Source organism: Microcaecilia unicolor, unplaced genomic scaffold (genome assembly GCF_901765095.1).
Source record: "Microcaecilia unicolor unplaced genomic scaffold, aMicUni1.1, whole genome shotgun sequence".
Taxonomy (NCBI): domain Eukaryota; kingdom Metazoa; phylum Chordata; class Amphibia; order Gymnophiona; family Siphonopidae; genus Microcaecilia; species Microcaecilia unicolor.
The window spans coordinates 95,975-110,082 of NW_021963148.1; the positions used below are offsets into that span (position 1 = coordinate 95,975).

Here is a 14,108-nt window from a genome sequence, read left to right on the forward strand (position 1 = left end):
TCACCTCTTCCCACAGCTGGTTTAGCTTCATACTGTACTTTTCCTGCTTCGCTTGGTAAATTTCCAGAGATTTATGGGTCAGCTTACGGATTCTTTTGCTCTTTGCTTGCTGTTGGGCCTGAGGAGGAAGGATGTCTGCTGTATCTGCCTGTCTCTCTGGCCGCCCTTGTGTGTTTGGGTCAAGGGCTGCCGCCTCTGGTGTAGTCTGTGAAGCATTAAGGTCTGCCATTATCATCTTTGTGTAGGGAGGGGGGGGGGGCTAGATGTGTGGGGGCTCACTCTGAGTGAAGCTGTGCCTGCTTGCTCCTTTAAACTTGCCTCCCTCTGTTCACTGACTTAAAGGAGGGAGATCCTTTTCTCGAGCTGTTCACACCAGGACTGTATCCAATTTCAATTACAAGTTAATGAGCAGAGTTGCTGAAAGCAGGTGGGGAGCTTGCTCTGGAGATGGGGAAAGGTACTTGAAGAACAATAGGAGGGTACTTCTCACTTAATTGCCCCTTGCAAATGTGGTTGTGCAGGGAAGGCAGACAGTCACTGGTTTTAAACCTTTATTATCTTATGCTTTCTTTCCAGATTCAGTGCTTCTAAAAGATGCCTTTAACAGATTCAAAGTTACATAGTAACATAGTAAATGACGGCCGAAAAAGACCTGCGCGGTCCATCCAGTCTGCCCAACAAGATAAACTCATATGTGCTACTTTTTGTGTATATCTTACCTTGATTTGTACCTGTCCTTTTCAGGGCACAGACCGTATAAGTCTGCCCAGCACTATCCCCGCCTCCCAACCACCAGCCCCGCCTCCCAACCACCGGCTCTGGCACAGACCGTATAAGTCTGCCCAGCACTATCCCCGCCCCCCAACCACCAGCCCCGCCTCCCAACCACCGGCTCTGGCACAGACCGTATAAGTCTGCCCAGCACTATCCTCGCCCCCCAACCACCAGCCCCGCCTCCCACCACCGGTTCTGGCACAGACCTTATAAGTCTGCCCAGCACTATCCCCGCCCCACCTCCCACCACCAGCTCTGTCACAGACTGTATAAGTCTGCCCAGCACTATCCCCGCCTCCCAACCACCAGCCCCGCCTCCCACCACCGGTTCTGGCACAGACCGTATAAGTCTGCCCAGCACTATCCCCGCCTCCCGCCACCGGCTCTGCCACCCAATCTCGGCTAAGCTCCTTAGGATCCATTCCTTCTGAACAGGATTCCTTTATGTTTATCCCACGCATGTTTGAATTCCGTTACCGTTTTCATTTCCACCACCTCCCGTGGGAGGGCATTCCAAGCATCCACTACTCTCTCTGTGAAAAAATACTTCCTGACATTTTTCTTGAGGTGTGGGAAGGTTAGGTACCTTGCTTTTGGAGGTGGGCTGATACCACTACAAAGCATTTCATGAACACACAACAGGCAGAACGGAAGGACCTTTAATTGAAAATTCTCTATTTGAAAGATGAATCTCAGATACCTTCTGCAACAATGATGGATTGGTTTAGGTGTGTATGCATCCTTGAGATCTACGGTACATAGCCAGTCCCCATTCATTTTGAATTTCTCTTTGTGAAGAGATACCTATTTACATTGTATTTGGGAGTGCCCCCCTATGGTAAAATTATGTCTTACCCCAGACCAATGGGTTATGTCCATCCACCAGAGAAAGGAGACAGAGAAAACAAATAGCTCCAAGCACTTCGCTCTCAAAGGCATTATACAGCCTGGAATGTTCAGCAATCCTCTCAGTCTCCTAGCGGATGGTGTACGGATAGTGCAGCTCCTGTCTGGTGCCCGGCCGGAAGCTCCTGCCCTAGGCCTCCCACAGGCCAGTCGAGTGAGGGTTATAGCTAACCGCCTGAAGCCCTGGCTGGAATGGATGACACCCAGTGATTCTGGGTCCCTGGCCTACAATGCAAAGAGAAGCTGCAGAGCCCATCGCAGGGACTGTAGAGAACTGCATTAAGGAGTTGGCAAAGGAACCCAAGAAGCACTGACAGGCACCGCACAAACCATGTGAAGGGCTAAAGAAACCTCCGAGAAGGATGCAGCTTCTCAGAAAGGCCCTGCGATGTACCAACAGACAGCGAAGCAGTCTGGCTGGGTGTTTCTAGAACCCTGAACTGCTACCAAGCCCCGATAACAGCCCTAGCCAAGGATACGACACCAAGGCAGCTGCAAACGTGAGGTGAATGGCCTGAATCTGAGTCAAAGGCAGCCGCCATCACCCGAGACCAGGAAGCCTGTTGAAGGGTGGAAACAAGGCTGCTATGTGAGAATCCTCCAAGAGATACCCGCGAGAACATATCACCAAAAGTGGACCACACCATACCACTCTGGAAGACACCAGCAGCCAGGAAGCCAGCAACATGTTGCTGGAAAAAATTGCTAAGCAGTCCCGCTGAGAAGAGCTGCCCGAAAGAAAAAAAAATCTGAGACTGCACCAATTGCTAACGCCAGCAGCATTAAGGACTACACACACCAACCCTGTCAGCCTCCTGATTTCCTTTTTTTTTTTTTTTAAAACACATCCAAACAGAACGACAGAGAGAGAGACCATTGACAAACAGAGGAAACACCCCATTGGGAATGAACATGGCCAACCACTAGAAGAGCCCACAGCATTGGCGATGCCCCAGAAAGGAAAGTGGGAACCAGGTGCCTAAAGGAACCCTGGCCCGCTAAGAACTGGAAAACGAGCAACAACATAAAAGATTTCCTATGAGAGGAAAAAAGTCACCAAGCCCAGATATAGACCATCTGGAACAAAGCCAAGAGATAGTGTTGCTGAGCATTGCAACATGAGGAAGAACTAGCTAAGCCCTGGAAAAGAAAAATCAAGGCATATACTTGCTGTGCCACCAGGAATCCAGCTGAACTGCAAAGTTAAGTTTCACAACACTCCCCAGAATGCCACACAGGGCCAGAGTGGAATTTAGGGGGGGGAGCCGGTATAACTGGGTGTCAGCCTAGCTGAGGGATGAGGGAAACCGCAATCACTGGGTATCATCCATTCCAACCAGAACCTCAGGCAATCAGCTACAATCCCCACCCAATCGACCTGTGGGAAACCCAGGTTTCCTCATGCCAGTATCCACAGGGGTGCTCGTGGCAAACTGTAGGAGCGTTTGCTGGCCCGGAGGGAGTGATTGGGCCGATGGTAAGACACCCTTCACTGCACCTTTTCGCTTTGTATGCGGCATATTGGAAGAAGGTAATAATTGAACAGAGCTCAGCGTTAGCCTCCACAGAGCCTCAAGCTCGAGCCGCCATCTTGACTCCTCCCCACACCTAAATCTCTTGTTCTTTTCTGAAGCTCCTTTATTAAATAACATAGATGATTACTCACAGTTAGATGTTCATAAACACAAAGGAATCCTGTGGTTTTGTGAGCTGTATCAGTGGAGAGAAGGTAGAAGTTTAACCAGGATCAGCTCGTTGCAGAGGTAAGAAAATAGTTCCATAGATAGAGGCAGCTTGGAGTTAGGTGTTTGGGAGTGCAGTACCCTCTTTTAGGAGGATATTTTCAGGGTGAAAAGACTAGTGCTTCTCCAGAGCTACAACAGGATCATTGCTTTGTCCTGGAGCAAAATGGATACTGTCCTCCTTATGGACGGGGGGGGGGGGGGGGGCGGAGCCAGAAGCTCATACAGACTCAGAGAAGAAGGAGTAGGAAAGCCAATAGGGACGAAGCCTGCCCTCGAGTGGCAAGGGTGGCTCTAGGGGGCAGCCCCTGATTGGAGGAAAAGGTCATACCTGGCTGACCTCTCGGGACAGAGATAGTAAGAATGGCCAGGAAGTGCTGGCACATAAACAAAGAAGCCAAGCTTGGCTGAGACAGAGGAGTGATCTAAGCAGCATCACAACCAGTAGTAGCAGATCTTAAACAGACAGGCAAGTGGGGTTGCGTTGTCTGTGAACTACATTACACACAATGCATTGCTCACACACATATCTCAGCAGTGAAGACTACAGCAGTCAAGATCTTTAGGGGGAAGAATAGCAGTGAAGGCATTAACACATTTTAGGGTCACACTTTAACTAGTGCCAAGCTGTCATGGGACAGAACAACAAGGTAATGTTGATGTAACACTAAACAGGACGGGACCCAGAATAAGAAAACCAGGAGCAGAAGAGATCACCTGCTGAAAGTCTTGGCTCTCTATATTTAATTAATTATGTGTTTCAAAGCATTTGATATATCACCATTCACTGGGCTGCTTAGTGGTTTACAAGATCATGACAGAGCGAAGAAAAGGGAAGGGAAGGTAAAGGCACAGGCCCCGGGACAGCCACAGGTGCCACAGCACCCCCAAAATTTTGCTATCCTTCTCTACCCATGAGGCCTTTTTTCTCTTATCTTGCACCTGCACACACTCAAAGCTGGCCAGCTGGTTCTGTCCCCTCCAAAACAAGAAGTGTTTAGAGGGGGCAGGAGCCAGCAGGCCTTGAGCATCTAAAGATCCTGTATCGGGCCAGCCATGAGATGTCTCCAACGTAGCTTATAGAGTTGCCACCCCAGGGGAACATGGTAAGAGAAAAAATACCTTGTGGACACAGTAGGGAAGAAAAGAAATGCTGACAATTGGGTGGGGGGAGATTTGAATGATGGACACCATAGGCAGAGGGGAGAGAACAGAAAGAAAGAAAAGGGGAAGGGAAGGAGAGAGATGCTGAAGAGAAGAGGGAAGGGGAGGGGAAGAGATGCTGAAGACCATGGGGGGGGGGAGGGTGGAATGTTAAACACCACAGGGAGGTTGAATAACAGATGGATGCTATAGGCAGAGGGGGAAGGGAAGGAGACAGATGCTGTAGACCATGGGGGGGGGGGGGGGTGGAGTTGAGAGGGAGGGAAGGAGAGAGATGCTAGAGACCATGGAGTGGGTAGGATGCTGGAAACCACAGAAAGGGGAGAGATGCTGAAAGGGGAGAGAAGGAGAGGTGCTGAAGAGAGGAGGTGCTGAAGAGAGGAGGGATGCTAGAAACTGTGTGGGGGGGAGGGGTGAGATGCTGTAGAACATGGGGGGAGGTTGAGAGGGAGGGAAAGAGAGAGATGCTGGAGACTCTGGGGGATGTAATGCTGGACACTACAGGCAGGGGGTGGGAGAAGGGAAAAAGAGAGGTGCTACAGACTATAGGGGAGGGAGAGAGGTGCAGTAGACCATGAGGGGCTGAGAGGGAGAGATGCTGGATAAGAGGGGGGGGGGGAGTAAGTAGGGAAGTAGAGAAATGCTTGACACCATGGGGGGTTGAGGATATATGTTGGATGTCATAGAAGGGGACTAGGATGCTATGGAAGGATTGGGGACAGAGCATTCCGCTGCCTCTGGGTAAAGGAGCACAATATAAATCCAAGAGACAAATAATCAATTGCCATCAATGGTGATACATAAGGGAATAAGACATGTGATAAATGAAGAAGAAAAGCCCAACGAGCTTTAAAAAGAGAAAGAGCTCACCATACTGAAAGAGAGAGAGAGTTTAAGAGAAAAGCCAAGTGTTTAAAAGAGGCCTTGAATCTCTTGACTGAACGTTCAGAACAAAGATCGCTAGGCATTTGCTTCCACAGGGCGGAAACAGACAGTTAAAGGCCACAGCACGAGAGAAATCAAGACAAATCATGGAGGCAGAAGGCACAGCCAATAAATTAGCTCAAGATGAATGCAGAGCACAATTGGGGGTGCTGAAACAGCGCTTGCTAAAGTCTCCAATGATCTGTTCCTGGCCAGATCCAAAGGTCTCTGTTCTATTCTCATCCTTCTTGATCTATCTGCTGCCTTTGACACTGTTGATCACAGCCTATTCCTTGATACGCTGTCCTCACTTGGATTTCAGGGCTCTGTTCTTTCCTGGTTTTCTTCTTATCTCTCCCAGCCTACCTTCAGTGTATACTCTAGTGGATCCTCCTCTACTTCTATCCCACTGTCAGTTGGTGTACCTCAGGGATCTGTCCTGGGACCCCTTCTTTTCTCCATCTATACTTCTTCCCTTGTTACTCTGATCTCATCCCATGGTTTTCAGTATCATCTTTATGCTGATGACTCCCAGACCTACCTCTCCACGCCAGAAATTTCAGCCGAAATCCAGGCCAAAGTATCAGCCTGCCTGTCTGACATTGCTTCCTGGATGTCTCGGTGCCATCTGAAACTAAACATGACCAAGACTGAGCTTCTCATCTTTCCCCCTAAACCAACCTCTCCTCCTCCCTCATTCTCTATTTCTGTGGATAACACCAGTGGTGTGCTGGAGCTGGCTTACTCCGGCTCGCAAGAGCCGCTTGTTAAATTTTGACAGCTCTTGCGAGCCGGTTGTTCTTCGGGGCGAGCCGGCTCCATTACATGAGGTAAGCATGGCAGGAGGGCGCCATCACAGGCCATGCTTACCTCCCCTCCCGCTCCTAAACATTTCCAGCAATTGTCTTCTCTCCCCTGCCCCCCTCCATCCATGCCCAGCAATTGTCTTCTCTCCCCTGCTCCCCTCTACCCATCCATGCCCAGCAATTCTCCTCCCCCCTGCCCTCCCCTCCCGCTCCCATCCATGCCCAACAATTTTCCGTTGCCCCATTCTCCCCTCCCGCTCCCATCCATTTCCAGCGATTCTCCTCCCTCCCCTGCCCTCCCCTCCCGCTCCCAAACATGTCCAGTGATTGTCCTTCATCTCCACCCTCCCCTCCCGGTCCCATCCATCTTTTTTCATTACCTCCGTTGAAGCGCTGCGTTATTTAAAGCCCTGCTGCCCGTCTCTGCCCCTCTACCCATCCATGCCCAGCAATTGTCTTCTCTCCCCTGCCCCCTCTACCCATCAATGCCCAGCAACTGTCTTCTCTCCCCTGCCCCCCTCTACCCATCCATGCCCAGCAATTGTCTTCTCTCCCCTGCCCCCTCTACCCATCCATGCCCAGCAATTGTCTTCTCTCCCCTGCCCCCTTCTACCCATCTATGCCCAGCAATTGTCATCTCTCCCCTGCCCCCCTCCATCCATGCCCAGCAATTGTCTTCTCTCCCCTGCTCCCCTCTACCCATCCATGCCCAGCAATTCTCCTCCCCCCTGCCCTCCCCTCCCGCTCCCATCCATGCCCAACAATTTTCCATTGCCCCATTCTCCCCTCCCGCTCCCATCCATTTCCAGCGATTCTCCTTCACCCCCACAAAATTGTTGGGCATGGATGGGAGCGGGAGGGGAGGGCAGGGGGGAGGAGAATTGCTGGGCATGGATGGGTAGGGGGGCAGGGGAGAGAAGAGAATTGCTGGGTATGGATGGATAGAGGGTGGCAGGGGAGAGAGGAGAGTTTCAGGACATAGATGGAGGGGAGGGCAAGAGAAATTCTGGACATGGAGGGAAGATAGAGGAAGGAGATTAGATGAGGGGAAAGGAAGTGAGGAGAGAAACTGCACATGGATAGAGAAAATAGGCAGAAGCTGGATCCACTGTACAGTCAAATCTGCGGAGGACCAGAAATGAAGAAGAAAGGAGGAAAGAAAAGAAATAAATGGAAAGGAAGCCCTGGAAACGGAGTCAAGGGAACAGATAGAGAGCAGCAGAATCAGATACTGGACCAGCATGATCAGAGAAACAAAGTCACCAAACAACAAAGGTAGAAAAAAAATAATTTTATTTTCATTATAGTGTTTGGAATATGTCCACTTTGAGAATCAGGTGCTGAACGTTAAAAGTTTATATTTATTTACTTATTTATGGCATTTTATCCCATATTAAACATGAATTAGATTGGAACCTGGGATCATTTAATTTTTTTTCCTGGAGAGAGTAATGCATTGCCCCTCCCCTCGGCTATAGCCAGCGTTGCAATTTTGGGGGGGGGGGGCGCAGAGGTGGACGGGGGGGGGGGGGGGGGGCGCCGAGGTGGATGGGGAGAGAGCCTGTTGTTAAAAATTTACCAGCACACCACTGCCTCCAGCGTTCCCTTCCCTCTCACTGTTCCGCCCTCTGACATCATTTCATCTTTATGCGAGAGCAGGATAATGAGAGGTAAGAGAACACTGGAGGCTTGCTGATGTCAGGATGTTACGAACCCAGCCAGCCAGAGAACATTGGAGGTACAAATTATATATATAGATCTACATTTCACAAAGCACGCTTAGTCTTTAAAAAGCATTAAATAAAAATGTTTTCTTTTCTTCCTTTGTTGTCTGAGTATTTTACTTTTCTAATTAGGCTGGTTCCAGTCTCTTTTCCACTTTCCATGTGTCAGTCGACTCCTAAATTCTTTTCCAGGTTGGCTTTTCTATTTCTTCTCTCTCCTCTTGTCTTCTTCCTTTCCTTCTCTACATTTTTTTCATTTAATGTTTTTTTTCACACTTTTCTTTCACCCTTTAGTCCTTAGTCTCTGTTTCACTTCTCATCTACCTCATCCCCTTCTCCCATTCCCCTTCCCCAGTACCCCCATCCCTTTTCAATGCCTCTCATCCTCTCTCCAGTCTTCCAGGTCATTGATATTAGGTCTCAACCTTTCCTCACGTCAACCCCTTCTCTTGTCCCTCTTCTCTTATCCCTCATTTCACATCCTCACTCATTATCCCAACCCATCAATATACTCCCACATATCTAAGCCTGCCAAGTATTCACTAGCCCCTCAAATTCCCACTCCATCTCTCTGATCCATAATTGCTCTGTTCCTCTTCCTCTCCCTTCCATCCACACCTCCTAGCCCCATGCATCTTCTGATCTGTTCCCCTCCCCTCTACCCTTACCCCCAGTCCCATCCACCTCCTGCTTCTCCCTCCTACACCCTAGCCTCATCCATATCTTGCTTCCTCCACCCCACTCAGTACGGGTCAGTGTTCCCCTCCCCCTCTTCTCCTCTCTCTCCCAGTACAATCCAGTGTCGCTCTCCCATCCTCTCCTTTCTCCTATCCCTCCTCTGGCCTACAGTCTTCAAGGTGTCCAGACCATTGTTGTCAGGGTTGCGGTCTTCCCGCAACACTGGGTGTTCCCCTCCCCCTCTTCTCCTCTCTGTCCCAGTACAATCCAGTGTCGCTCTCCCATCCTCTCCTCTTTCCTATCCCTCCTCTGGCCTACAGTCTTCAAGGTGTCCAGACCATTGTTGTCAGGGTTGCGGTCTTCCCGCAACACTGGGTGGGTTTTCTGCGAGCAGCTGCAGAAAATTTTCAGCGGCTGCGGGGTGCGGGTTTGGGCTTTTTTTCCTGTGGCCGCTGTGTGCTTTTTTCCGGGGCTTCTATTGGTCCACTTTGGTCCAATAGAAGCTTTCCCGGGGTTTCTATTGGTCCGGTGTGGTCCAATAGAAGCTTTTCAGGGGCGTGGTTGATGTCAGGGGCGGGGTTAACAACGTCGGGGGTGACGTCAGGGGGCGGGGTTAATGACGTGGGAGGCAGGGTCTGTGACATTGGAGGCGGGGTTGGTGACGTGGGAGGCGGGGTTTGACTTTGGGCGTTTTTTGGGCGAGTTTAGGGCTGATTTTGGGCTGGGAAAATTTTTCCCATCTGGCAACCCTGGTCCAGACAGTTTCAGGGCCACCGGCAGCGTTAGCGATGCAAGCATTCTACCTTCAGCCTGCCTAGAAGCTTTACTTCTGCAGCAACTTCCTGTTCCTGTGTAGGTGGGATGCTGCAGAGAGAAGGTTTCCGGGGCAGCTGGAAGGCAGCATGCTTACATCACTAATGCTATCGATGGCCCTGAACCGGTCCGGACAGCTTGAAGACTGCAGACCGGAGGAGGGGTAGAGGAAAGAAGGTGAGGAGATGACGGGAGAGGAAGTGCTATTACTGGAACCAGCAAGGAAGGGGGTGGAAGGAGAGAGGGGGATTGTGCACTATGTCCATGGGAGAAGGACACCAGATCAAAAATAAAAGAATGTGAATTAGTATAAATCTACTACTACTACTTATCATTTCTATAGCGCTACAAGACATATGCAGCGCTGTACACCATACACAAAAGACAGTCCCTGCTCAAAGAGCTTACAATCTAGATAAGACAGGTAAACAGACAGAACAATTATGGGTAAGAGAATACAGACAGAACAATTAAGGGAAGGGAATAAAGAGGTGAGGATAAAGGACAGGGCAAGTGAGTTAGGAGTCAAAAGCAGTGGTAAAGAGGTGGGTTTTGAGTTTGGACTTGAAAACGACTAAAGACGGGGCTAGACGTACAGGCTCGGGAAGTCTATTCCAGGCGTGAGGTGCAGCGAGATAAAAGGAACGGAGTCTTGAATTAGCAGTAGAGGAGAAAGGGACAGATAGGAGAGATTTATCTACAGAACGGAGTACTCGAGGGGGGACATAGGGAGAGACAAGAATGGAGAGGTACTGGGGAGCGGCAGTGAATGCACTTATAGGTTAATAGGAGAAGTTTGAATTGAATACGGAAACGGATAGGGAGCCAGTGAAGTGACTTAAGGAGAGGGGTAATGTGGGCATAGCGACTTTGGTGGAAGATGAGTCACGCAGCAGAGTTTTGGATTGATTGAAGAGGCGAGAGATGGCTAAGAGGGAGGCCGGTGAAAAGTAGGTTACAATAATCAAGACAAGAGGTGATAAGAGTGTGGATAAGGGTTCAGAGATGAAGGGACGGATTTTGTTAATGTTGTAGGGAAAGAAACGACAGGTTTTGACAATCTGCTGAATGTGATCAGAGAAGGAGAGAGAGAAGTCAAAGATGACCCCAAGGTTACGAGCAGATGAGACAGGGAGAATAAGAGTGCCATCCACCGAAATAGAGAAAGGGGGGTGAGGGGAGGTAGGTTTAGGGGGAAAGATGAGAAGCTCGGTTTTGGCCGTGTTGAGCTTCAGATGACGTCAAGACATCCATGCAGCAATGTCAGACAGGCAGGCTGAAACTTTGGTCTGGATGCCAGTTGAGACATCGGGGGTAGAGAGGTAGATCTGGGAGTCGTCAGCATAGAGATGGTACTGAAAGCCATGGGATGAAATCAGAGAGCCAAGGGAAGACGTGTAGATGGAAAACAGGAGAGGACTGAGAACAGAGCCTTGAGGTACACCGATTGGTAGTGGGATAAAAGTGGAAGAGGATCCACCAGAGTGTACACTAAAGGTGCGAAGCGAGAGGTAGGAGGAGAACCAGGAAAGAACAGAGCCCTGGAATCCAAATGAAGACAGCATATCAAGGAGTAGGCCGTGATCAACAGTGTCAAAAGCAGCGGATAGGTCAAGAAGAATGAGGATAGAATAGAGACCTTTGGATTTGGCCAGAAACAGGTCGTTGGAAACTTTAGTAAGTGCAGTTTCAGTTTAATGAAGAGGGCGAAAGCCAGATTGGAGTGGGTCAAGAACAGCTTGAGATGAGAGAAAGTCAAGGCAGTGAACGGCGCATTCAAGTAATTTGGAAAGGAAGGGGAGGAGGGAGATGGGTTGATAGTTGGAAGGACAGGTAGGGTCAAGATCTGTTTCCAGATACCCAACTAAATAGTATAAATATAGAAATCTCAAAGTCCTACTTAGATTCCTCACTTCAATTAATGTAATACATTCAAGAGTGCATAAATCTCTCACTATCACATGTCTAGGAGCAGTGTACCTAGTAGGGATTGGGACTCCTCTGAGAGCTCTTGGCTGTGATATTATCCATCAGGGATTGGAACTACTCTACATGCTCCGTTCTGTGCCTGTAGCCAAGTCTGTGTTAATAAAACTTCTATTCTGAGCTCTGTGACTTTATTTAGCTGAGGATATGACAGGAACTCCTTCCGCTGCTCTGAGTTCCAGGATCTAGGTAGAGGGTTAGTGCTCTGGTATGAAATTGGGGGGGGGGGGGGGGGAAGAATTACTCCCCCAGGAACTGCTCATGGTGTTCCACCTCTCTTCTCTTCTAGTGAACCGGACCTGTACTTGATTTTGGACCAGCCTCACTGCTGACATTCAGAAGGATCTTTCTCCAGCACTGAGGACACCACCCCTGTACCCTCTACTTCTACACCCTCCAGGGACTCACAGTGTGATTACTGGAACTCTGGTTACTTTCTAATGGATTAAATAAAACCTTTGCAGCATCATTCAGTGATTGGCTTTTGGTTCTTTAAACACAATCAGGTTCATATTTGTAGCATTTGCCACAGGTTGATGGGGCTGAGGAATACCCAGAGGATAAGGATCCCCTTATGTCAGTCGTACAGGGTTAATTGTTAATCATGTAACCCGGATCTCACCTCTAGCTCAGTTTTCACCTCACTCTTCTTCTAGCATTGCCTCTTCAGTTCGAGCTTGGGAGTGGGTTAACAGTCCGGAATAGAGATCCCGGGATTGGGAAATAAAGTGGAGCTTCTCTGTAAGGTCTTACTAGTCCCGGGTGCAAATGTCCTCACTCCCGCTTCAAAGAATTCACAGTCCACTCCAATAGTGTCTTTTGATGCAACTGAACTTTACTGAACTTTCTGAAAAATGGGAGGAAACCAATTTTATAGCTCCAACACACCCTTGAGTTTGGCTTCCTTCCCTCCCAGGGACATCCCACAATCTCACCCCAGTGACTCCAGGGAAAGCTGTCACCACTCACTAATCTCCAAATAATGGGGAATTACAATCATAATTAGGCACAGTAAATTCAAAAAGCAAAGAGGGACCACACATTGACCACTGCTAATGAAAACTAAAACTAAACGCCACATTCCTTTCTAAGAGTAAAGCACCAAATAAATCACACTATATACCATATAAGCTATATTAGACTACTATCCTTAGTACCTTAGCAAGTTTGAAATTATTGTAAAACTCAAAAATACTAAGATGGAGACAGCAGTCCAGCAGCGAGAGGGGTTCTATCCAGTCTGTTGCATTGGGTGTCACATGTATGATTATCTCCCAGTTGGTGAGAGGTTATATGTGTGTGCCTAATGCAAAGAGCTCCAAGCTCTTAGAGAACAGGTCTGTTCTCTTGAGGCTAGAGTAGCAGGTTGGAGGAGCTGAGGGAGAAAGAGCGGTACATGGGGGAGACCTACAGGGACATTGTAGAGAAGTCTCACCTCCAGTCTGGTAGCCTCAGAGCTGCCTTGGAGAAGAGAGGTCTACTAGAATGAGAACAGCACCCTGGTGAAGTAGGAAGTACTCCTGTAACCAGGACTTGCCACCAGGGGTTGTACTATCCTCTTCCACCGAGGGTACGTTTCCAAGACCTTCTGCCCAGGAGAGAAGGGTTAGGACAGCTGTTATAGTTGGAGATTCAATCATTAGGCATTTAGATAGCCGAGTGTCTGGTGGACATGAGAATCGCCTGGTGATTTGTCTGACTGGTGCGAGGGTGTCAATCCTGTTTTCCCTGGAGCACAGAGCAGACATTATGAACAGAAAAAGTTAGAGTATAGGATACATGAATGAAGGAATAAGCATGGAAAATGAACAGAGCAGATCGTTAAAAGACAAACGTAATTTATTGTTAAGAACCAATTTTAAAAAAAAAAATATATATATACACATAAACAGCCCGACACAGGCCGTGTTTCACCCAACAGGGCTGCTTCAGGGGCCACAAGAGATAATAAAATAATGTAAATAAAATAGACATATATATTGTTTGTCATATACATATGCATCTGATTTAAAATATTATTATCAAACAATCACACATAAACATGTATGTGTACATATGCAGAGATTCCAACATAAAATATGAAATAACATTAATATAAAATCCATGAGAGATAAAATATATTGTAATATAACACCAATATCCCAAACAAAAAGATATGATATTAAAATAAAATAATAGACATCTGTACTGGACTGAAAACATATAGAAAGCATCTAATATAATACAAAAGAGAAACCATAGCTAATATATCATTATTACAAAACATTAGCATAATAGAAGTTTAAGGCAAAAGACAGCCACCTACACAACAATCCTTTTACTGCCAAGTGTAATGAATATATATTGAGTAAACTAAAAAAGACAAAACATACATAAAATATGTATATATCGTCATATATGACTGAAAAATAAACCATGAAAAATAATAAAATGAAAAGGATGAAAGTGACTTACATGTAAAAAAGATCACCTTGATTTGAAAAAAACAGCGCAGTCAGAGATGCCAAAAACAGAATACTGACCTTAAATATAAATATTATTAAAAATAGAAAAATATGAATTGAAACAAGTGCATTAGGCATCATATGTAT

At 47.8% G+C, this 14,108-nt stretch overlaps 1 long non-coding RNA gene across 1 annotated transcript in view; it reads left to right on the forward strand.

Moving 5' to 3' along the window:
- Positions 1 to 11,986, forward strand: part of LOC115459008 — a 57,251-nt gene extending 45,265 nt beyond the window's left edge. The window contains exon 3 of the long non-coding RNA XR_003940188.1: positions 11,807 to 11,986. This is a non-coding gene — a long non-coding RNA (uncharacterized LOC115459008). The remainder of the gene's footprint in view (positions 1 to 11,806) is intronic.
- The last annotated feature ends 2,122 nt before the right edge of the window (positions 11,987 to 14,108 follow it).